We start from the raw sequence: 25,863 nt of genomic DNA, 5'->3' as shown, positions 1-25,863 counted from the left end.
GAGATGGACATCCAGGAGTTTCTTCGAAGTGTCATCCAGGCAGCGGCGAGTATAATGATTTCTCTCTCCTACCAGCGCTAAGCTGGCTCGTCCCATGATGCACCTGGCCGCTGCGGTCCCAGAGATCGAGGACCGCCCCCGACGGCGGCAGCAGGGAGACTGAAGACCCCAGTTCAGACCCAGGCGCCGCTTCCCCCACCACCTCCAGTAGCCGCTGCGCCGGCCGTACCAAAGACACCAGGAGAGAAATGGTGGAGGGGGTAACGGCTTGTATATATAGGGCGCCGAGAGGAACGGCACAGCATTCGTCAGGAACCACTTGAAGATGGCAGCGTGTACGTCTGCCGGAATATTGTGGAGAAACCGCTCCGGTCGCAGGTTCGAACCCTGCCTCGGGCATGGATGTGTGTGATGTCCTTAGGTTAGTTAGGTTTAAGTAGTTCTAAGTTCTAGGGGACTGATGACCACAGATGTTAAGTCCCATAGTGCTCAGAGCCATATTTTTATTGTGGAGAAATTACGACGCTACCCGATCGGATACCCGAGAACTGTTCAAAAACATCCGTTTTATTCGTATTTGTGCGGTATTTTGAGTGTCGCCATATTGACAATAATTTCAGAAAGATTCTAAAGTGTAACCAAACGATACTTTGGTCACTAAAATGAATAGTGCACTGTCAAACACAAATTTTCAAAAATAAATATTTTTTATTTTAAGTTTGACAGAAGAAATTCCACAGTCTTTCGTCAATCATCGTTGAAACAAGTAAGTAAAATAACGTTAAAGTGTTCTTCCTTTAAAAAGATTGAAATAGATTCAAAACATACTGTTCATGTGAGTACTAGCAATATTTTTCTTTTTCAGACTAATACGGTAAGTACCGAGTGTTTGTAAAACATTCTAAAATGCAGTAGGTGATGTAATACTCTGCGTGTTTTCTTGCTTATTGCAGTCAAGGATGCAAATGATAATAACAAACAACTTCCCACTATAATATAAATATTTTGAAATATTTAGGAACAAAGAGTTGACAGAGTTGCCTAAGTTGGTATGATCTCACAGTTGAGTCATTTGACACGAGTTTTTGCTTGGCAACTTTTGCCCCTATACTTCTTGCACTTCAGGCATACGTTTCATGTTTTATCCCCTCTTTTGCTTGCAGGAGACATGAATTTGACAACACCTTCTACTTACTTATTGGCCAGCGCCGGTATCGAGTGCCTGCTAGGGGATATTTGCTCCTCCCTGCAGTTTGTACGGGGCAGCAAGCTCTTCTGCTACTCTGTCTATGAAGTCTCGGAGTGAAATCTTCTTAGAGGTATGTAACTTAAAGATTGTGTCAGCATTGACCATTGCAGGGTCAAGAATATTGTAAAAGACATATACAGGCCAGCGGAGAGTAGCGGATCGGACACTGTAGTGTCTAGGCGTTTGGTCAACTATTTCGACACCGCCCTTAGTTTCATTACAAGATATAACAGTTTCTGGAACTTTCTTCTCAATATTCGCACTAACCAAACATTCACCCGCTTGTTACTCTGAATAAGGACATCTATTCTTTTTCTCCTGGTATGCTATGAGAAGATTATCTCCTGACTTGTACGAGTCTGTTGCATGCAATGCGTCGTCTCCACTAAGCGCCGCAGGAAGGACATCTTTTGTGAGCCCAAAGAGTGCCTCTTATTGCACGGTAAGTTTTTGTATAAAATACCCCGGAAGGCCATGTGCTCCACGAGTACAGAGTATTCCAATTAAAGCATCTAGTTCTTCCAGTCTTAGGGACCACTCATTATTACCAAGTGCAATGTGAACATTTTCTGAATGTACTTTTTTTATCAGTTTGAAGACCGGATCACTGACATATAGCCGCAACGCAGAGAATGGCATTCGTAAACAATAAGTCGTGTAACGTATCTTGTCGGTCCTGGTGTCTCCCGCAAACATTCTGGGTGCTGCGTCTGTCTGCCGTGTCACCTGGGTCAATAAGTGTCCACTTGGTGCCATTGGAGCTCTCCACCTCCTTGCCAGGAAGTGGCTGCCGCACAGCACTTCACTTCCTCGTCCACACTGAGCTGCTATACTACGTCTGACAGCAGATGTACAGCGAACATGTCCACCTCTCATCGCTCTGTCAACTGCACCGTCAGCCACGCCGTCTCCGAGTCGTCCACAGAACCGTGATCATCGGCTTTGTCAGCTACTAATTCAATGATATGTCAAACTTCTTTGAAATTGGTGAGAGAGAATGACGGAAAAACGCCGACCATGACGCAGTTTGACTTATGAGTGATCAGTGATACTGCAATTGAGTATTGAATAAAGATTTATTTATCAGTGACTTCTGACTCCACAAGATTGTACAGGGCTATTACAAATGATTGAAGCGATTTCATAAATTCACTGTAGCTCCGTTCATTGACATATGATCACGACACACAACAGATACGTAGAAAAACTGATAAAGTTTTGTTCGGCTGAAGCCGCACTTCAGGTTTCTGCCGCCAGAGCGCTCGAGAGCGCAGTGAGACAAAATGGCGACAGGAGCCGAGAAAGCGTATGTCGTGCTTGAAATGCACTCACATCAGTCAGTCATAACAGTGCAACGACACTTCAGGACGAAGTTCAACAAAGATCCACCAACTGCTAACTCCATTCGGCGATGGTATGCGCAGTTTAAAGCTTCTGGATGCCTCTGTAAGGGGAAATCAACGGGTCGGCCTGCAGTGAGCGAAGAAACGGTTGAACGCGTGCGGGCAAGTTTCACGCGTAGCCCGCGGAAGTCGACGAATAAAGCCAGCAGGGAGCTAAACGTACCACAGCCGACGGTTTGGAAAATCGTACGGAAAAGGCTAAAGCAGAAGCATTACCGTTTACAATTGCTACAAGCCCTGACACCCGATGACAAAGTCAAACGCTTTGAATTTTCGGCGCGGTTGCGACAGCTCATGGAAGAGGATGCGTTCAGTGCGAAAGTTGTTTTCAGTGACGAAGCAACATTTTTTCTTGATGGTGAAGTGAACAGACACAATATGCGAATATGGGCGGTACAGAATTCTCACGCATTCGTGCAGCAAATTCGCAATTCACCAAAAGTTAACGTGTTTTGTGCAATCTCACGGTTTAAAGTTTACGGCCCCTTTTTCTTCTGCAAAGAAAAAAAAAAAAAAACGTTACAGGACACGTGTATCTGGACATGCTGGAAAATTGGCTCATGCCACAACTGGGGACCGACAGCGCCGACTTCATCTTTCAACAGGATGTTGCTCCACCGCACTTCCATCATGATGTTCAGCATTTATTTAACAGTAGATTCGAAAATCGATGGATCGGTCGTGGTAGAGATCATGATCAACAATTCATATCACGGCCTCCACGCTCTCCCGACTTAACCCCATGCGATTTCTTTCTGTGGGGTTATGTGAAAGATTCAGTGTTTAAACCTCCTCTACCAAGAAACGTGCCAGAACTGCGAGCTCGCATCAACGATGCTTTCGAACTCATTGATGGGGACATGCTGCGCCGAGTGTAGGAGGAACTTGATTATCGGCTTGATCTCTGCCGAATCACATATCGAACATTTGTGAATGCCTAAAAAAACTTTTTGAGTTTTGAGATTTAGTATGTGTGTGCAAAGCATTGTGAAAATATCTCAAATAATAAAATTATTGTAGAGCTCTGAAATCGCTTCAATCATTTGTAATAACCCTGTACTTACAGCGATGTCGCAAGCCATCGACAACATGCAAACAAGTCAGTCCTTTGCTTTATCCAATGTCAATGTAAGCAATTGACATGGATCACCAAAAACTGCTATCATAGTGCTCTCTCCATTGGCAAAAGATTCCGGAATAGTCCCCCATTCGGATCTCCGGGAGGGGACTGCCAAGGGGGAGGTTACCATGAGAAAAAGATTGAATAATCAACGAAAGGATAACGTTCTACGAGTCGGGGCGTGGAATCTCAGAAGCTTGAACGTGGTAGGGAAACTAGAAAATCTGAAAAGGGAAATGCAAAGGCTCAATTTAGATATAGTAGGGGTCAGTGAAGTGAAGTGGAAGGAAGACAAGGATTTCTGGTCAAATGAGTATCGGGAAATATCAACAGCAGCAGAAAATGGTATAACAGGTGTAGGATTCGATATGAATAGGAAGGTAGGGCAGAGGGTGTGTTACTGTGATCAGTTCAGTGACCGGGTTGTTCTAATCAGAATCGACAGCAGACCAACACCGACAACGATGGTTCAGGTATACATGCCGACGTCGCAAGCTGAAGATGAACAGATAGAGAAAGTGTATGAGGATATTGAAAGGGTAATGCAGTATGTAAAGGGGGACCAAAATATAATAGTCATGGGCGACTGGAATGCAGTTGTAGGGGAAGGAGTAGAAGAAAAGTTCACAGGAGAATATGGGCTTGGGACAAGGAATGAAAGAGGAGAAAGACTAATTGAGTTCTGTAACAAGTTTCAGCTAGTAATAGCGAATACCCTGTTGAAGAATCACAAGAGGAGGAGGTATACTGGGAAAAGGCCGGGAGATACGGGAAGATTTCAATTAGATTACATCATGGTCAGACAGAGATTCCAAATCAGATATTGGACTGTAAGGCGTACCCAGGAGCCGATATAGACTCAGATCACAATACAGTAGTGATGAAGAGTAGGCTGAAGTTCAAGACATTAGTCAGGAAGGATCAATACGCAAAGAAGTGGGACACGGAAGTACTAAGGAATGACGAGATACGTTTGAAGTTCTCTAACGCTATACATACAGCAATAAGGAATAGCGCAGTACGCAGTACAGTTGAAGAGGAATGGACATCTCTAAAAAGGGCCATCACAAAAGTAGGGAAGGCAAACATAGGTATAAAGAAGGTAGCTGCGAAGAAACCATGGGTAACAGAAGAAATACTTCAGTTGATTGATGAAAGGAGGAAGTACAAACATGTTCCGGGAAAATCAGGAATACAGAAATACAAGTCGCTGAGGAATGAAATAAACAGGAAGTGCAGGGAAGCTAAGACGAAATGGCTGCAGGAAAAATGTGAAGACATCGAAAAAGATATGATAGTCGGAGGGACAGACACAGCCTACAGTGTTAAATGCAGAGGAGAGAGCAGATAGGTGGAAAGAATACACTGAAAGCCTCAATGAGGGTGAAGATTTGTCAGATGTGATAGAAGAAGAAACAGAAGTCGATTTAGAAGAGATAGGGGATCCAGCATTAGAATCGGAATTTAAAAGAGCTTTGGAAGACTTACGGTCAAATAAGGCAGAAGGAATAGATAACATTCCATCAGAATTTCTAAAATCATTTGGGGAAGTAGCAACAAAACGACTGTAGAATATATGAGTCTGGCGACATACCATCTGACTTTCGGAAAAGCATCATCCACACAATTCCGAAGACGGCAAGAGCTGACAAGTGCGAGAATTATCGCACAATCAGCTTAACAACTCATGCATCGAAGCTGCTTACAAGAATAATATACAGAAGAATGGAAAAGAAAATTGAGAATGCGCTAGGTGACGATCAGTTTGGCTTTAGGAAAAGTAGATGGACGAGAGAGGCAATGCTGACGTTACGGCTAATAATGGAAGCAAGGCTAAAGAAAAATCAAGACACTTTCATAGAATTTGTCGACCTGGAAAAAGCGTTCGACAATATAAAATGGTGCAAGCTGTTCGAGATTCTGAAAAAAGTAGGGGTAAGCTATATGGAGAGGTCATATACAATATGTACAACAAACAAGAGGGAATAATAAGAGTGGACGATCAAGAACGAAGTTCTCGTATTAAGAAGGGTGTAAGACAAGGCTGTAGCCTTTCGCCCCTACTCTTCAATCTGTACATCGAGGAAGCAATGATGGAAATAAAAGAAAGTTTCAGGAGTGGAATTAAAATACAAGGTGAAAGGATATCAATGATACGATTCGCTGATGACATTGCTATCCTGAGTGATAGTGATGAAGAGTTAAATGATCTGCTGAACGGAATGAACAGTCTAATGAGTACACAGTATGGTTTGAGAGTAAATCGGAGAAAGACGAAGGTAATGAGAAGTAGTAGAAATGAGAACAGCGAGAAACTTAACATCAGGATTGACGGTCAAGAAGTCAATGAAGTTAAGGAATTCTGCTACCTAGGCAGTAAAATAACCAATGACGGACGGAGCAAGGAGGACATCAAAAGCAGACTCGCTATGGCAAGAAAGGCATTTCTGGCTAAGAGAAGTCTACTAATATTATTAAATACCGCCCTTAATTTGAGGAGGAAATTTCTCAGGATGTACGTCTGGAGTACAGAATTGTATGGTAGCGAAACATGGACTGTGGGAAAACCAGAACAGAAGAGAATCGAAGCATTTGAGATGTGGTGCTATAGACGAATGTTGAAAATTAGGTGGACTGATAAGGTAAGGAATGAGGAGGTTCTACGCAGAATCGGAGAGGAAAGGAATATGTGGAAAACACTGATAAGGAGAAGGGACAGGATGATGGGACATTTGCTAAGACATGAAGGAATGACTTCCATGGTACTAGAGGGAGCTGTAGAGGGCAAAAACTGTAGAGGAAGACAGAGATTGGAATACGTCAAGCAAATAATTGAGGACGTAGGTTGCAAGTGCTACTCTGAGATGAAGAGGTTAGCACAGGAAAGGAATTCGTGGCGGGCCTCATCAAACCAGTCAGTAGACTGATGACCAAAAAAAAAAAAAAAGTGCTCTCTCCTAGTGCCATTCTAGTACTGTGCGGCGGAGGCTGGCAGGAGCGGCCCTTATATTCTCTTCTTGTGGAGGCCGCTCGTGTCGTCGTGCGGTCCTAGTCAGCTGGCCGACGTCGTCTCACATCCTTCTCTACTCTTGCATTCGTCTTCTTCGTGCCGACGCTTGTGGTTACGCCGGAACAGGAACAATTCAGTCTAGAATATCCACGTAAAGCAGAGATAGTGTTGGCATATTGGTCAGTCGTAAAAGGTACGTGTTTGAGACAGATCGTCTCAAAAATTCGTTTCTTATATTTTCATCTGTTTTATACTCGTCTGGAAATCGGGTCGTAAACAAAAAGCGTGATCCGCGGTCTGAGATAACAAAATACTGAACTGCACGTGTCAGGTAATGAATCCTCTTTGTGCTGCATATGCACATATCTGTGTCGCCGAGCATTCACCTCCATTTACTACGTTTTTGGTCAATCATGCCGCTTGTTTGTTTGATAAGCACGAATAGCTTAAAATGTGCGAATTGCCATATGAACCTTTAGCACGCAAGTATTGTTCATTGCACTCCACACAACAAGTATAGGTAACACTATTGGCATTACCGTCTGCTACAGGCTTAAACAGTGATCAGATTGAACTTTTGAGATTTATATCAGGCTCTAGGGCTCTACGTGCTCTTAAATACGGACTTATGTAAACGATTTCCTAGAAATTATTAATGATTAGCGCCTCATTTATTTGTGTCCATCGCAGCGCTATTGCTGCTAATTGCGTTGGAGCATCTGTGTTACGAAGCATCTGTTTTAGAAGTGTGAAGACGCTACAACGTCGTACAACTGCTGCCGACCTGATAATAAAAATTAAAACATCTTAAACCGCGTGCATGAAAATGGCCGGGGCGAATAGAGTCATTAGGTAAGGCAATAAAGTGGCCGATGTGAGGAAAGACGGAAAGGCACTAACAATCAAATATTGCAAAATACAGCATGCCAGTTTTCCTACGAGTGCTTCTGCAAAGTCGTATGCTTCTTTGGATAAAACTCTAAAGCGACTCCAAGATCCCAGACATAATACGAATGTCTGTAGGTAAGAACACAAAAATCGCAATACGTTGAGAAAGGAAGATAGTCTCTGTCGGATAATGACGTAGATTGCACGTAAAAATAATATGAATAGGCCTATATAAGGGAGGAAAATAGCCTCAGAAAAAGAGAAGGAAAAACGAGAAATGACAGAGAACGTATTATTGTGTGACTGTGTACATCGAAACAATAAGAGCAGTTAATAGTTTAATGACGGCTGCAAATGTACTAGTGAAATTAACAGTAGTTGTACGCTATAGTAGTAAGATAAGTAAACGCACATTCGGAAATGTTTATTGATGTTTCGACGCAGAGTCATAATTTTTATCCGACGACAATAAAATAAAACTCACGTAATGGAAACATTGTCCATTGGAGGCTTTATATTTATGTCGTCAATTTACTGTGCTATTGGCGAATTTCGAGCATCATGTCATTGTCAAATACTTACAGAAAGAACATGCCCACAAAGAAGACTGAAACATAACTTGTACAGAATCTAGGAACTCAGAAACATAATAATGACAGAGTTTTAACTTTGGCGTAAGTTATTTTCGCTTACATACATATACATTACATGTGGCATACACATCAAATTACCAATCTAAATGTGAAGCCACACATTAACGGCAGTGTACTCTGTCATGAATTGAAACGAAAGGACAGTAAAATATGAGAAAGATCCATATGCAGTACAACTTGATGACAAAGATCCCATCCGTTTGCTACAGAGCCACATCACATCATTTGTGAACCACGCCTAATCCACAAGTAACATCAACCGACAGACTAAGGTCATCATCAGCCTTTCTAACTACACAGTCTGCAGACGAGCCTTGAGAGGTGTCATGCTCTCTCTCACTTTAAATACACTGTGAGTCATATTAATAGAAATATTTTAGGTCTTGATGCTCGTGTTTCCCGGTACTACATTTGGTGTACGTGGATTATGACTTTTTTACATGAGGAAATTGTGGGCAGAGTTTTCATATAACTTCATGTGTACTCTGTAGAGAACTTATACCTGAGGGGCCATAGTGAAGGCAATGGGGAACTGGTTGAAAGATTCATTGTCGGCCATGAACGTTGTGTCCAGCTATCAGCCCGTATTAGTGATTCGGTGGAAGCCATGCTCTGTGAATTGTATATGTGCAGAGGAATTGGGGCCATGGCACTCCCAATATTCCGACTTAGGATCAGAGCAGGAGGGCGCCAGCTCACAAAACGTTTTACCGGGGCCAGGCAACACACCATCGCGATGGCCAGTTGGTGGAAAGTGGGTGGAGGATGATGTTTGAGAGAGACTGTTGCAAGCAGAGCTTTTGAGGAAACAGTGGGCTGGACATAAGAGTACAAGCATTCTTACGTTACAAGCTGCGACGGTATGAACAGAGCGGCTTGTACACTTGTTTAGTGGAGGCAGGGCTGTAATTCCCCTCGTTCCAGGAAGTCGCCAGGTTCTTCTACCGAGCGCCACAAACATATATTTCAGAGGCAGGACATTCTCGAAAGCTTATCAGCCTTCCTTTAGATACTGCTAGTGATTGGCGTGGAAAGATTGGATCTCTCCTTAAATTAGGGACTGTTGTCCTTTCTAGGTAGACGTTTCTTGCTGAAATATGGTTATGCTTAACGTGAGAATGACACCTCCCTAGTCTAAAATATTCTTCCTTCAGACAAGAGAGATTTTGATTAGCTGATTGGCTCTTCTCGGGATGCGCAAATCAGAGGCTTGCTCAACCGGCATGGTAATTCCGATGCTATGTTTGGTTTGGCTACCAGGCCAGCAGAACAGTCAAGAGGGAGATTCAATGAGCAGAGGATAGTTCGGTGGGTTTGTGAAACGTGGAGGCGAATTTTTTCTGCTAATTCGGCTCCAGTACGAGGCTTCGTGTAAAGTTATTGTGATTCTTTGCTTCTTCGTCTTCTGGTTCTCGCCTAGCGGAGAATTTAAAGTCTGTTGCTAAGTGGGGGAGCGACTTGCGGCTGACTAAGAGCCAGTGTAAGTTTCCAACTGTACCGACAGTGGAACTGCACATCTTCTCAGACATATCGTGTGTCACGAGGGTGGCTTTTTCCGCTCTAAGTCGACCGTCTGACCTTTGACAGCTCCAGCACACGCCATCGTGCCTCTGAATGAAATTGTTTGGCCAGTCAGCGTACGGGTGCACCACACACTGAAATCTGTGGGAATTTCAGAGTTCTGACAGGAAAGTTTCTCACGTTCTAATAATCAGAATGCCAGTCCGCAAGTTTGCAAGTTCTCGTGGATCCGTCACAATATTACAACTGCCGCAGTGCGCCGCTCAACGCCCACAGCGTACCGTTTTCCGCTGCCGCCTGAATCAAGGCGTAAGGATGAAGTATTGCTGCACCGACGAAGGATTGTTAAATGATATTCACGGCTTCCTGTTCTCTGGTGAACCATAGTTTGTAATCACTTGGCTATAGTTGATTCTAATTGAATAGAATTTGGCCTGTCAGTAGCTTCATGTACACAAAGCCAGAATACGTTTCTAGAGGGATTGTTTCAGGGGAGTATTTATATAGTTTGCAGACCAATAAATACTTTGCCCATCAAACACCATCCATTTTGTGCTTCATATTGGTCATTTTTGTAAGATTTATCCTCCAATAATTGACTGTTTTTACTTGACTACGGTGCTACAGGGATGCACCAGCAATTCAAAATTCAGTCGCATTAAATCAGTTAGTTTGATGATTAATTGGAGTTCTGAAAGTGACCGCAGACATAGACAACATAAGTGCCATGAGTAAATTCACTAATTTCATATAATTCAAGATTTTAAACATGGCTGGAACAGCAACTGTTGAAATTCTTCACGGTAAATGATGACACCCAAACCAGATGCAGTATAAAGATTTATTAAAATTCTTGACCACGGTTTTGATATATCTAAATATACCTTCATCAGAAGTAAAATACACCTGTTTTCAGGATTTTAAATGAGATGTCCATGTATTTCGGAACAGCCCTTGAAGCCTGGGCAGGTACATATTTCAAGATTTTAAACATGGCTGAAACAGCGACTGTTGAAATTCTTCACGGTAAATGATGACAGCCAAAACAGTTGCAGGATAAAGATTTATTAAAATTATCCTGCAACTGTTTTGACTGTCGTCATTTACCATGAAGAATTTCATATATAAAAATTGAGGGCTTAGCTCACGATTTGAAGATTGGTGAGAAATTAATACTTTTCTTCGTGTAAAGATAATAGCATTTAGCATCACTTGGACTTATATTTTTTATTAAAGGACGCGATCGCTTGCTATTGGCGATACCTGACCAGGATCCCGAATAATTTCAGTTTTGTGAGGTATTTAGTTCGATATTTTTCGGAAAAGGCGCATGTCTTTTTTTCTTTTTCTTTTTTTTTACAAAAAAGTAGGACTCTGGTGAACGGAGAACATTTAGACTTGATTTGGCGCTATGCGTTGAGTCTGAGTAATTTTTAATAGGATCTAGTCACTTTATGTCAGTGTATGTTTACTTCTTGACTGATGTGTCGTTCCTAAAAGCGTTGTGCAAGCTTTTGTGGAGCTAATTTATTTATGTGGATGTGTTTGACAGTTTAGAGAAAGTTTTCTTTCAAGGGCTTAGGCATAATTGTGTACATTATTTGAAAGAAGATTAGAGTTGGGGCGCGTGATGCATTAGAGTCGGAAACTTGCGGAAATAGCAACTGATCTGAATACTTACGGGATGAAAAGCTCGGGCGTGTGGGGAAAGAGGTTGCTCAATAAGGTCGTCCAAAATGGAACACGAGCCAGCCATTGATGCAGAACAAAATAGGACGGGGCATTTAAATCACTCTGCAAACTGGACAAGGTTGTCAGATGCAGAACACTCCAATGACGAGGGTTCAGTTCATTCAGGAAATTAAAGTGAGGAGAATACCGAGGGGGCAGGTAATGTAGGTTCTCTAAATACGGAAAGAGGTACCGTCAGGGAAGATAACAGTCCATTATCACGGGCAACGCACCATAGAGTACCTGAGTCACGTGCGTCTAGTCTTGGGTACATTAGTGGGAGAGCACAGTTAGAAAAATATGGTTCAAATGGCTCTGAGCACTATGGGACTTAACATCTGAGGTCATCAGTCTCCTAGAACTTAGAACTACTTAAACCTAACTAACCTAAGGACATCACACACACCAATGCCCGAGGCCGGATTCGAACCTGCGACAGTAGCGGTCGCGCGGTTCCAGGCTGTAGCGCCTAGAACCGCTCGGCTACTGCGGCCGGCTACCACAGTCAGAAATCATCTAATTTGTGCAAGAGGCAGAGAAGAGACGACATGGGGACGAAAGCAAAGGAACGAAAGGGAAGAAAGGAGACGACAGGAGGAGGAAAACCAGAAGGACGAAAGTGAAGAAAAGAGAAGACAGGAGAACGAAAAACAGAGGAACGGAAAGGGGGGAAAAAACGCGAAAGGAGGAGCGAAAACGGTGGAAGGAATGGGAAGAAAAGAGATGACAGGCAGAAGACCAAACGTCCTCATTATTGCAATTAGGGAAGTTCAGAAGTGAAATGACAAGGAGGAAAAGAGACAGAGCGAAGTCATGAAAGAAATTAAGGAAATTGAAAGGAAGGGTGATGAAGTTATAGAAAGTGTAAATCAGTCAGAAATGAAGGGAAGGGTGTAAAATCAGGGGTGAAGACATTAGGAAAATGTCAGATAAGACGCGAGAAGTAGCCGTAGATTCCAGATGTGAGGCCAAAACAGCCAGATTAGTAGCATGAGATGCGCGGGAAAATGATCAAATACGAGATTAGGCAGCGCTGTCAAATGTCGAAGTGAGCGCAACCAAGAAGGGCATTTCCATGTTAGAAATCAGAGTCGAGCGGACACGTCTCTCTACCTAGCAGAATGAACTGGCGGATGAGATGAGACAAGTAAGCCAACGGGTCGTTCTTGTAGAGATCCAGCCACAAGCAGTATGATGTCGCCGTGAGTTCGTCGGTCACCAGAAACGTCAAAGATTAAACTGTAAAACCAAACCCGGAGCCACGTCCACGGCAGAGGCCATTATACGGCAGGAGCGCTCGCTTAACGGGGTACGATGCTCGCCCGAGCGCGCGCAGTCAGTGGCGCGTAACGCACAAAGTAAGGAGCCGGACCAAAGTTACGCGCGACTCAGACGTACGGAAACATCGCTAAATGACTCTGATGAGACGATACGAGGATACAGCACCATTCAGATATCGGCCATGAAATGTAGGTCGCACACGCACCAGAATTCAGAGAAAGTCCAGGGGCGCAAAAGTATGAGTATTTCGACTTAAAACATTTTCTCTCAATTCAAAATTTTCAGGTTTACAAAGAGAATCACAGTTCATTACACCCGAACTCAGGCTTGTTCAGTATGATAGGGTATTAGCCGAGTTATGGCCTCTAGTGTACAAATTGGAATTTGTGGATATCCGGAGTATTCACTGGCAGGGAACATGCGTAGCGTTTCATCAAACTGTCACAGTTACAGCAAACTCAGGGAGACTTTCCTAAATACCTACTGGTCACAGGACACCAAAGAAAGAAGTAGACATAAAATTGTGTTAGGGAAGGTTTACAAAGTATCGGGATGCTGCAGTCCGATAAAGCTTTCCGAGACGCTTGTCAACAAGGATCGTTAACTCGACCAATCATACAGTGATAAAGAGACAATGCGACACTGCAACATGAAACTGGCATAGAGAAACGTGGAACTGCTCATTGGCAAATTTAATGACACAATGGAATCATTCGAAAGCGCTCTATGAGAATCAGACTTTGCCGAGGAAGCACAAAACGCGAGGGACCGAATGCGACATAATGATCGAAATTCGCTAGGTGCATCTGGAGGAAATAACGTTGGACAAAATACAAGTAGAAGCAGTTAAACAAGAAATGAGCATAGAGGTTAAGGATTTAATAACGAGCCTCTGTGGAATGATAGAAGCAGACGGGTCGATAACTTTCACGAAAACTGAAACATCAACAGGAGGGAAATGCAAAAGTCTAACCACTTCGTGCAGCCGGTCTGGAACACAGGACAAACAAAGAATAACAGAGGTATACTAACAAGGGGACCTACGCATCGCACCCCCCTCAGATTTAGTTATACGTTGGAACAGTGGATTGATCTTGAAAAACTGAACACAGATCAATCGAGATAACAGGAAGAAGTTGTGTGGAACTATGAAAAAAATAAGCAAAATGTACAAACTGAGTAGTCCATGTGCATGATACGCAACATCAAGGCTCTAGTGAACTCAGGAGCGCCGTGGTCCCGTGGTTAGCGTGAGCAACTGTGGAATGAGAGGTCCTTGGTTCAAATCTTCCCTCGAGTGAAAATTTTACTTTTTTTTTATTTTCGCAAAGCTATAATCTGTCCGTTCGTTCATTGACGTCTCTGTTCACTGTAATAAGTTTAGTGTCTGTGTTTTCCGACCGCACCGCAAAACCGTGCGATGAGTAGACGAAAGGACGTGCCTCTCCAATGGTAACCGAATACATTTGATCGCAAGGTCATAGGTCAACCGATTCCTCCACAGGAAAACACGTCTGATGTATTCTATTCGACACTGGTGACGGCATGTGCGTCACATGACATGAATATGTTGTTGACCCACCTAACTTGTACACTTGGGTAAAAAGATTCTTCTACCTTGCCTGATTTAGGTTTCCTTGTGGATGTGATAACCACTCCCAAAAAAAAGTGATCGCATCGGACGGACAGATAATAATTGTCTGAAAATAAAAAATTAAATTTTTCACTTGAGGGAAGACTTGAATGAAGGACCTCTCGTACGGCAGTAGCTCTCGCTAACCACGGGACCACGGGGCTTCTGAGCTCACATTAGCCTTGATGGTGCCTGTCCTGTGCATGGACTACTCAGTTTGTATATTTTGCATTTTTTTCAAGATTCCACACAACTTCTTCGTGTTTTCTCGATTCATATGTGTCAAGTTTTTCAACGCCTCTCCACTGTGCCAATTTATAACTAAATCTGAGGGGGGTGCGATGGGGATGTTCCCTTGTAAGATGGTATGGTATCTGATGCCAGATACCATCGGTGACCTTGCAGCTCGTTAAAATGAAATTAGAATGAAAAGAACACCCTTAGCTGCTTACAGGCGTTAACATACGTCAACGGGGACACATGAATATGTGTGCCCCCACCCTGACTCGAACCGAGGATCTCCTACCTACATGGAAGACGCTCTATTCATCTCAGCCACCAAGAATACAGCGTATAGCGCGACTGCAGAGATTTATCTCTTGCACGCCTCCCGCATGTACGTATGTCAACGCCTGTGAGCAGCAAAGGGTGTTCATTTCTTTGTAATTTAATTCTAACGAGCTGTAATGTCACCAATGGTATCTGGCACCATCTTAGTATATATATATATATATATATATATATATATATATATATATATATATATATAGTTAAGGCTCACCGGCCACTTGACCATCTTCTTCTTTTGTGCGAATGCACAAATAGTGCCCGAACTCTTACGGGAATCGGCAAAGCGCCGCAAGTAATGAGTATAATGGGCGGGGGCACTACGGATGTAGTGCGGGACAATACGATGAGAATATGGGTTTCGAGGGGGGCGTGTCAGAGATAAATCCCTGCAATCGCGTTATCGTCTGTGTCCTCGGTGGACAGAGCGTCTGCAATGTAAGCAGGAGATCTCGGGTTCGCTCCCGGTCGGGGCACACATTTTCATCCGTCCCCGTTGACATATGTCAACGCCTGTAAGAAGCTAAGGGTGTTCATTTCATTGTAATAATAGAGGTGTTGGTAGGAAAAGAACGCGACGTGATCACCAGAACAAAGTAGTGGAAATCAGACCACCTTACCCCTCCAACAGAAACGGCGGCTGAAGTCAGCGTATGATCTATCAGACGGCCGCTGTGGCCTGAGCCGAAAACAAAGCTACACGCAATATCGGTACGGGCTACATTAACTTATTGGAGTATGAGGACACAGGAGAATTTTTGCATATAAAAAAAGAGATGATTAGCGGACAGGATTTACACCTCATCATTCATTTAACCCTAGGTGACTGGCTGACAGGAATTATCGATAGTGGCAGCCACATTACGGTCATATCAGAGATTGCACACAGTAGATGCATCGAAAAGCAGCCATGACTGCACTCAAAATCACTAAAATAAGAACAAAAAATGCATTAACGGGTAAGCACACTGAGGAGCAGTTGCAGACTCGACTTGTGGTTAACTGCCAAGCGCGTATGCTAGAGACAAACTTCCGTGTCGTCCCAGCTCTGTGTATCGAGGTAGTGTTTATAATGGATTTCTTAAATGAACAGCAGGTCGTTCTGGATGTAGGACGAGGTGAATAATTCCAGCAGAAAGAGCTCATGGTCAGATTGTCATTTGCAGATAGATCAGTATGACCACAGATCCCGGTAGAGTGTTTGAACCTGAGCTTCACTACCAATGAGGAAGGGACGGAAGGGTCACCACCTCGATATGGAAGTAGACGACAGCACAAGAGGTGACACAAATTAAGTAAGAGGCGCACAAGGCAATGGATTGCATGTTGAGAAACTTAAAAAATATCCCAAGGAGGATTTGGAGAGTCTGTTAAGAGAGAACGCCGATGTATTCTTGCCAAACTCAGGTGCAACTAGAAATTTCGAATATGAGTTCCGGGTACGGGATCACAACAAATTTTCTATGCCTAACTATATGATTCCACTGGCATTCCGGGAGAAAGTCTACTTGGAGATTAAGTAAATTCTTGATGGTGATATTATCGAATCAGCGACCTCCACGTACAATAATCCAAGCAAGACAGCACGATACACTTGGTGCTTAAGTTGGCCTTTGGCTGTGCTGCGGTGAGGACGCGCTGTTTGTGTTCCTGCCGCAGAGCGAGCGCTCGTGTTGTTTACATCGTACTCGGCCGTTTCGCGCCTGCCGTACAATGGCGCACCAATACAGAAAATGGACCCTCAAATTTACGTTCAGCAACGAATTTGCACGGCCCAAAGAACTCGAAGTCGAACGATTTCTACGAGAAGAAGTTAAAATCCCGGCGACCGACATTCTCGGCATTCACTTGTCCATTGTGAGTAGTATCTCATATGTCAAGATCATCAACGACGCAACATGTGAAAGGATCCTTCGGGACACGAAACAGGACCTCCGTTTCTCCATGCTGATGGCCACGTGGGGACTGTGCACGTCGATTATTCTGGCATCGGACTTCGCACGATCAGAATTTTCGAACTTCCTTTCGAACTACCGGCGGAGGACGTCGTGACAGCGCTGCGCCCCTACGGCACGGTCCATGATCATATTGCGGAAAAATGGACGCAATTCCTGACATATCCTATGCTGAACGGAGTCCGCCAGGTCCGAATAGAACTTAAAAGACTTGTACCTTCATATCTGAATATCGGTGGTTGCTGTGCCATCGTCATCTACGATGGGCAACCTAAGACCTGCTCTGGTTGTGTGAAGGAGGGACACCTCAGATCAGAATGCATCCAACGTCGATCCACTAAACTGCCGCCGGCTGACGCGTACCCGCCATCGCAGCCGACGCTGCTTCCCGTGACTTAGGCAGCAGCCTTCACGACAGCTACCACTTCACCACGACCGCCGACATCCACTGTTGGGTCGCGGCTCCATCCTCCAATACAGGGCGATGATGACACACCCGTTCCACAAGCTGCGGATTCAACTCCGATGCCGCCGCCCCCGTCGACAGATAACAACATACATGACGATAGCATGGACGTAGACTCGCTTATTGTGCCTACGGCTGCCTTTGTGCCGGAACGTCGTGAATCTTTGCCATCGTCTGACACAGAAGGTCACACCAGGAAGCAACGCTCTCCGAAGCGGCGGAAGCGGAGGCGTAGAGCAACTTCCGAACGGGATGCGACACTGCCTCCAGAGGACGACGACTCCACCTTCAATGACGGCGCTACCACACGTGCAGCCGCCATTAGCTGCAGTGTGGCACCACCGAACGGAACTGAGGACAAACCACATATATCTACAGTGGCGAAATCGGATGCCGATATACAGGACAGATGCTGCCCACCACCTTCTGGAGTGCAAGCACCCATGCCGTGTCCTGAGGAAGCTAGGGAAGCCGATCTTGCTTTGAGTTCCCCGACGTGGGCGGATGACCACGACGACGACCGAACCATGCAAGTTACGCCAACAGAGCCCACGCCGTTGGTGCCGGCTCTCTAGAAAGGACTGCAGGTGAGGTTTGGGGGCATGTGGAGGTGTCAATACAGTCAGAAGCGGTTCGGCAACAAGCTTATCATATCGCCACGCTTAACATCAACACGATACGAACGGCAGTGAAGATCCAGTTGCTGCGTGAGATGTTTCGTTCTTCGGATGTTGACATTGCCCTGTTGCAAAAAGTGTATATAGCGGCCCTCCCCGTTTTCTACGGTTATGTGACACATGTGTCACCAGCGGACCGGAATGGCAGCGGTACGGCAATACTAGTGTGCGACGGAATTGCCATCGAAGAAGTGACTTACCTTCCGTCAGGAAGGGGGCTGGCAATCACAGCACTGCGCACGGGGCATCATTTACATTTACGCTCCATCAGGAACTGACCAACGCCGCGAACGATCGCTGTTCTACTCGGAGGATATCGCCCCCGTCTCAATCAGCCGCTTCGATCAATATATCTTCGGCGGCGACTTTAACTGTGTGCTCCACCCCAAAGACCAAGTCCTACATCTCCCGACTTGTCAAGAACTTCGGCTCCTGGTTCGAGATCTGCTTCTCACCGACACGTGGGAGACAGTGCACGGTGACCGTCCCGGACCGACATACCTTACTAGTCACTCAGCCAGTCGCCTAAACCGCATTTATGTCTCACGAGCTCTGTCGCCGAGAGTGTTGGACGCCGAACGTTGGCCGCTTGCCTTCTCCGATCATAGCGCTTTCATATGCACACTAACTCTACAACAGCAGCGGATATGGCGCAGCCGAGGACCCTGGAAGCTGAATGTAGCACATCTTCAAATCCCGGAATGCCGTCAGATTATCGTCATCACATGGCTGGATTGCGAACGTCGTCTTCCCCGATACCCTTCGACTCTAGCATGGTGGGTGTGTAACGCCGGAAATGCATATCCTCCTATTTCCATCTATTGTACTATTATTTTTTTCCTTGTTTTGTTACCTCAGGATATGGCATTTCTGTCTCTTTATATATTGTAATTGTTTTACTGTTTGTATATATATATTTATGCACTCATGTCGATGTCTAATTGGTTTGTTTCGTAAATATTATTTGCATTTTTACGCTGGGTCTTGCCTAGGGAAAACTGCTATCGAACGATTACATCGATGGGTCGTGTGAAGAATCAAAGTGTGTAGGATCTTTGGTAGTGTTAACTCTGCCGCGTGGAGCGCGGGCAGAGAGAGTCTGGTTGGAGTAGCGAGTGGAGCAGGTGTGTTGTGTGACGCTCCCGCGAGTTGCCGCGCTTTCGGGGTTTGGCAGCATGTAATTGCGCTCGACTCGCGATGATAGTTTCTGACATGGTGTCGCGGACGGGAAGCATTAGCTGGCGCACATCAAGAGCCCGTTTCGCCTGGTGACCGTGTCGAGAAGAAGGCGCGCCAACATCCAGCTTCTGCAACAGCGACGGCCGACAATGAGTGACTGTCGCCATCTCCTCGATCGACGGCTTCAAACCTTCAATCAACCAACAAGGAAGACTAAAAGCACGTAAAGTTTCAGAACTGTTTGGCAGACCTCAGCTTTTCAAATTGTTCCATTTGCATCGCAAAATTACAGCAAATTAGCATGAACCTTTGTTGCTCATTGTCCCAATTGCATTGCCAAGCAGGGTCCCTTCCTTTTCCGAAATGAGCCCGAGGGTCGTTGAAATTCAAACGCCAGCATCATTCGATTTCACTGCTTTAATTTCAAAGTTCAGCTGGCTACAATATTTAGATTGCACAAGCACAAATTAAGAGTGCGAGTTTTGTTACCGTATTTTAGTTACCTGTGACTGCAGCTCAGCTTGGTACGTACTAAATTTTACTATTGTTAATTATTCAGAATCATTTAATTCAAGTTCAAAGTTAATTCTCTTATTTCTAAATTGCGTAGATTCAAGTAGCTTTTGAAATGATTGTTGAGGTAGTCCAAAACCAACCTTATTTTACTGAATGTCGATGTGCTTCAGAAAGAAAGCTCACTATTAACTTCAGTCACTAAATTAACTTTCGATTTTCCAGATTTATTAATTCTTTTGCTAAATTAAGTCAGAGTGTAGCGAAATTTATTACTTCTGACAAACTTTCAGTTTTCACACTACACGTGTCAACCTTTAGTTGCCACGCTTCTAGTGCTAATTATATGTGTAATTACCTTTCTTTTTCAGTTACTATAGTAATTGTCCTTAGGACTGGCGACTGTAATTTCCCCCAAATCTCGAATATCTAATTACCGCTAGTTAATTGTTAACGTAACGGCCGCACATTTACTTTCTTCATTAACTTTACCCCTTTTCAAAATTAATTTCCACCAGTTTCATTTGCATTTTTCCTTTCATTTAGATGTAACCCTTTCCCCCCTCTTTACCGACAGATTAACTTCGGTGACGATTGCTTTTCCCCTAATTTCCATTAGGCACACGCGGTTTAATTTTTCACTGTCATTAAGGTCGATAAGTGAGGGGGAGGTTACACGTGGCGACCTGGTGACAGGACAATCTTCCGATTTGAGGTTGTTATGGACACGAATTTTGTATGTTGCAAATCTCGTAACGAAGTACTGGTTACGTACAGGCCGTTACGTCAGCGAGAATAAGTAGTGGGAGTAATCCTAATTATATTTGAGATTTGGCATTTATATTGAAAATTATTAAAATGAGTGAAGGCAACAATTACCAAAATTTGGTACACTTGGATACGGAACAATCGGTCGAACAGTGGGAAACGCGCACCGCGGTACCCATTGTTCAGGGGCAGGCGGCGAACATGAAAGACGCGACCGCCGAAACGCAACAAAGAGCAGAAATGGAATTCCAAACTTTAGAAAATGTTTCGGAATCGGAAGAGAAAATCAAATCTGAATCCCTTGATGACGAATACGGGGGGAAAATTAAAGAGGAAGCCGCTGCGGAAGTAAAACCGGCAGTTTCCGGGAATTTAACTGATTTATTGAATGTTTTGATTAACGAAATCAAGAGTCAATCGGCCAAGCAAGAAGATCAGGCTGCCAAGCAAGAAACTTAATCTGAAAAATTTGAACGGATGCTAGACAATCAGAACAAAGCTATTAACGTTGTTATCAACAATGTTGGAGTTGTTAACACAAAAGTTGATAAAATCAAAGAAGATATTGTTGTAATTAACACCGAAATCGGTAATCTTAAACAGGAAATGATAGGCGTTCAGGCGGAAATTGCGAGCATAAATACTCGTTTTAATTCTGAAATTAGCAGAATCGAGAAAAGCGTAGGAGAATCAGTTGCTCCAATCATCGAGAATAAGGTGACGGAACAAATTCAATTAGTGAAAAAAGAGGATCAAAAGAAGGTGGAAACTTTAAAGGCTTTAGTATCCGAAGTAGATACCAAAGTGACGAAGCAGGCTAATACCTGCGAAGAAAAAAAAAGGGAAGTAGAAACGCTTGCGACAACCACTTGCCAAGTAATTACGAGAGTGTCGGAATTAGAAAAGAAACTTGACGAAAAACAGAGCTATGTGCCAATCTATGCACATAGTTCGGAATTGTTGACGAAAGAGGAGCGGTTCGACCCCTTGAAAAAAGGCGGTATACACGCGACGGATTTCATTAAGAATTGTGAAAGAGTTTTACCCAGATCATGGACTGATGAGAGAAAAATTAATGCGATTATTGATGTGTTGGCGGGTGATGCCAAGCGTTGGGGCTTAAACCTCAACATTACGAACCTGACTTTTGACGAATTTAAAAATTTGTTTCTGGCTGAATACTGGTCAGAGCAGAAACAGCAAAGTGTCTGGCGCGAATTTGTCGTATCGAGGCCTTTCGATGCGAATTCGCGCGGTTCGATGAAGGAGTTTTGTGAAGGCTGGATCCGCAAGTTGGAATATTTGCGTGACCGCCGCTCGGAATCCGAAATAGTCTGGGAACTCTACAAGAAGCTTCCAGATGATACAAAACGATACGTAGGAAGCAATTACAGGACAATCAATGATTTCCTGGAAAGAGTGGAGGACGAGGACAATTGGCGCAATAATCGCGACAGTGGCAGAGGCCGTGGTAACAACAACGGGTACCACAACAACCACAACAACGATAACCACGGGAATAATGCATACCGCAACCATGGCAGCAATAACAATAATGGTTCGGACCGTAATAACAATCGGTACAATGCAAATAATAACAGGAATGACGGAAACCAGTATCATACTAACGTGATACGGGCTTCACAGAATAATAATAACGCCAGAGGGTGTGATCAGCCGCCTCAGCAGCATCCGGGGAGCGTATCTGCTGGGACGAGACAGGGAAACCATTAGCCGCGCCGGTGAGGGGCCGACCAGGCGTGGAGAAATTTTGGCGGCCCAATAACAGGAGAAAACCCAGGTGTCGTCGTTATGAAAATTCCATGTGGAATAATCAACGGCGGGAGAGTGTGCCAGAGTTAGGAGAAAGGAGTGCGCCCACAAGTAGTAGCTCAACTGTATACACGGCAGTAGAAAATACATTCACTGTCAGTGAGAACAATTTAAGTAGTGTTCCGGAAATCGATTATAAAGGGGCAGCTGTAATACCCACAGCGGAACTGGAGATTGAGTTTAAGAATGATTCGCAATTGTTGAGAGAAGATCAGATGTCGGATAACACGTCCGTCATTGAGCGAGGGGATGCAGAGAGGGATGAGGTCTGGTTAAGGCAGTTCGGTCGCTTATACGACGAACTAAGAGATTATAGGGGCCTGTACGGGAGAAGCATTTATGGAGAGCGCGGGCAGAATTTGCCGCGTCTCGTCCCACAGGAAGATAGTATTTGTGAAGTGATGGAAAGTTCTGGCCCTAACCGGCAGACTTTACCAGAAATAGTTGATGTTAATGGGGAGCACGAGCAAGATTCGTCGTGTTTCGTCCCGCAGGAGTTAGATGTTGAAGTAGTAACGAAAAGTTCTGGCCCTAATCGGCAGACTTTACCGAAAGTTATAGTGATAGAAGTAGCCGACCCATCCGACGCAAACCTCCAGTTTAAACGTTGCGAGAGTATTAAGGAGAAAGATTACGAAAATTTTAGTGATAGCCGGACACGATTGGTAGAAAAGCACATAGATTACAGCGTGTATGAGGTTAGAGCTGACATTATACAGTCAGACGATAGCAGTGTGGGTTGCGCAGATCCAGAGGAAGTAATTTCAGATGCTACTGGGCACATTCCTCCAGGTAGATTGGCAGATGAGATCGATCTGACCAAAGAGGAATCAACGAAGGTGACAATTAGTGAATCGATAGCAAAGCAACACTCACTAGTTGACGAGTTACAGGAAAAGGTTTCGGTATTGGAGGCGAAGCTACAGACTAAGCCTCAGGACAGACGTGTTGAAATTAAAACTGTATGTGAACAGAGGCTGAAAAAGCCGCCAGATAAACCGGATTTGGGATCAAAGCCGGATGGTTTTTTCTGGAATGACCTGGATATAGACGAGGATTTACTGTGGGAAAATAAAGAAACCGTCGAGGACAAGTGCAGACAGATAGTAGTGTCTGTTAATATGCACGACCTACAACTAAACGTGTTGATTGACACCGGTGCAGAATTGAGTGCTGTGTCTGGGAAAATATTTGAGTTACTGAAAGATAGACCTGGCATCGTAGTTATGCCAGTAACAGGAGTGAAAATTGACGGTGCTACTGGGAAGGCCAGTAAACCGGTCACGAAACAGATTTTTGTCCACTTCGAGATATGTGGGGCAAGATTTGAACAAGAGTTTGTCGTCGTGCAAGACTTGACTACGGAAGTAATTATCGGGTTAGATTGGCTATTAAAGTACCGTGCAGTGATTAATTGCGAAAGCAAAACTTTGACATGTACGTCACAAGATAAAACAATAGTAGTTAGTTTTGACGAGGCAGGAGACGGTGTGCATAGGCAATACCAGCCTATACACATTGTTAACTGGCCGGATGCTATTCACGTAGGTATGAAGTTGAACTACTGTAATGTGAGGAATCTCGGCATTGACAATAATGTAGAAAGTGAATTGGAAAGTATGGTAGAAGGTGTGTCAAACGTAACACACGAACAAAGACGAGGCCGACTTTCCCGTACCTATTGCCATCACAACCATAGGGCATGGGGCAAATATGTAGCAGTATTTGAGAGAATTATGAACACCTTGAGACATGAATCGACGGGATTTTCTCCAGAGGAAATCCTGTTGGATGACAGAAGTAAAAGTTTAGTGGAAGAGATAATCAAATTCCCTCCACGGATTGACATTAGTATTGGTGTGAAAAAAGATCGTTTGCGAGAAGTAATGAAGCTTAAAGCCGATGCTCGCATACGTCGTCATGACGCTAAAGCGCGTTTTGCTAAGTTTGCGATCGGAGACTTAGTACTTGTAAAAGCTCATGAGAAATCGAGCTAGATAGACAATGAAATCTCTAAATTTAAGTTTGTTTATAATGGAACATATAAAGTCATTGGTATACCTCACACAAATGCTTATTGCTTAGAGTATCCAAGCTCTGGAAAGCTATTAGGTATACGAAACATTGTAGACATGAAATTGTACCAACCAAGGATTGATTAGTACCACAGATAGGGTAATTTGTACAGTATGTAGATATAGAGTGTAAGATTTAAGGATGTGCCATGTGGCGATGCTTTTGCCTGACCTAGAGGTCATTAAAGAAGTTGTAATTAATAAGTAATTTATGTTGATTAAATGATTTAAGAGTTACTGAATATTAATCAATTTAAAAATCCAAGCTGCTGGTTTAAGTTTTCAGCTGAGTCACAGTAGATTAAGCAATGTAAATATGATTCTGTAACTAGCTGTAAGATTCCATGAATATGTGTTTTACTAGTCATTGCCGATGTACTTAGACGCTGTTTTAAGTTTCAGGCTTGTACATGTGTGATGATGGACAGTGTTGAGTTATCCACTGCGATAGTGTTAATGGACTCCTTGAGATTACTCGGGAGTGAGTTTTTCCGAAAGAATTCAGTGAAACGGACGTTCTGGAAATGCCGTTACACAGGCGAGTGAGGTCAAGCGTGCCGCACAGGCGGGCGCAACAATACTGGCGAGGCGGTGCCGCTGTCGGCTCTTGTTCCGCTGTCGGCATTCTTTATACTTGCGAGTACGGAAGGCGGAATTGTTTTTCTTCCCGGACAGATGATGTGAAAGAATTCTGCTGTCAATACTTATGTTTTTTTCGATCTACTGAATATTATTTTCTTGTTTAGCATTAAGTGGACTCTCATGGCAAGCGTATTAATTACGAAAAGGTTATATAAAATGTGTATTCTATGTAATTAATAATTAATTTGCGTATTTTGATCTACCTGTTTTTTATGACCATGTACTCTGATTAATTTTGTAAATAGTATTCCATTTCATGATAGTGTTACGGATTTTGACGATTTTGGAATAGCTAAACCATTTTCTATATCTTCTATGAATTTTAATATGTTGTCAACCTGTTTTATTTTGTGCAAGATGACAGAGTGGAATAAGATTAGGAGTGTCTCCACTCAGTTATTGTGGTTTAAAAATTGATTTATGATTAATTAGACGAATGCTAAATTTTTTTGATGTTTTGAGCATAAGCATTTCCGCTGTTTCTTTTTTGGGACATTTTCTGAGTCTGTTTACGTTACACGAACATCCTCAGACAATGTGGGGCACGTGTAACGCCGGAAATGCATATCCTCCTATTTCCATCTATTGTACTATTATTTTTTTCCTTGTTTTGTTACCTCAAGATATGACATTTCTGTCTCTTTATATATTGTAATTGTTTTACTGTTTGTATATATATATTTATGCACTCATGTCGAT

The sequence above is a fragment of the Schistocerca americana genome, chromosome 3 (genome assembly GCF_021461395.2).
Source record: "Schistocerca americana isolate TAMUIC-IGC-003095 chromosome 3, iqSchAmer2.1, whole genome shotgun sequence".
NCBI classification, from domain to species: domain Eukaryota; kingdom Metazoa; phylum Arthropoda; class Insecta; order Orthoptera; family Acrididae; genus Schistocerca; species Schistocerca americana.
This window is presented reverse-complemented; position numbering follows the sequence as displayed.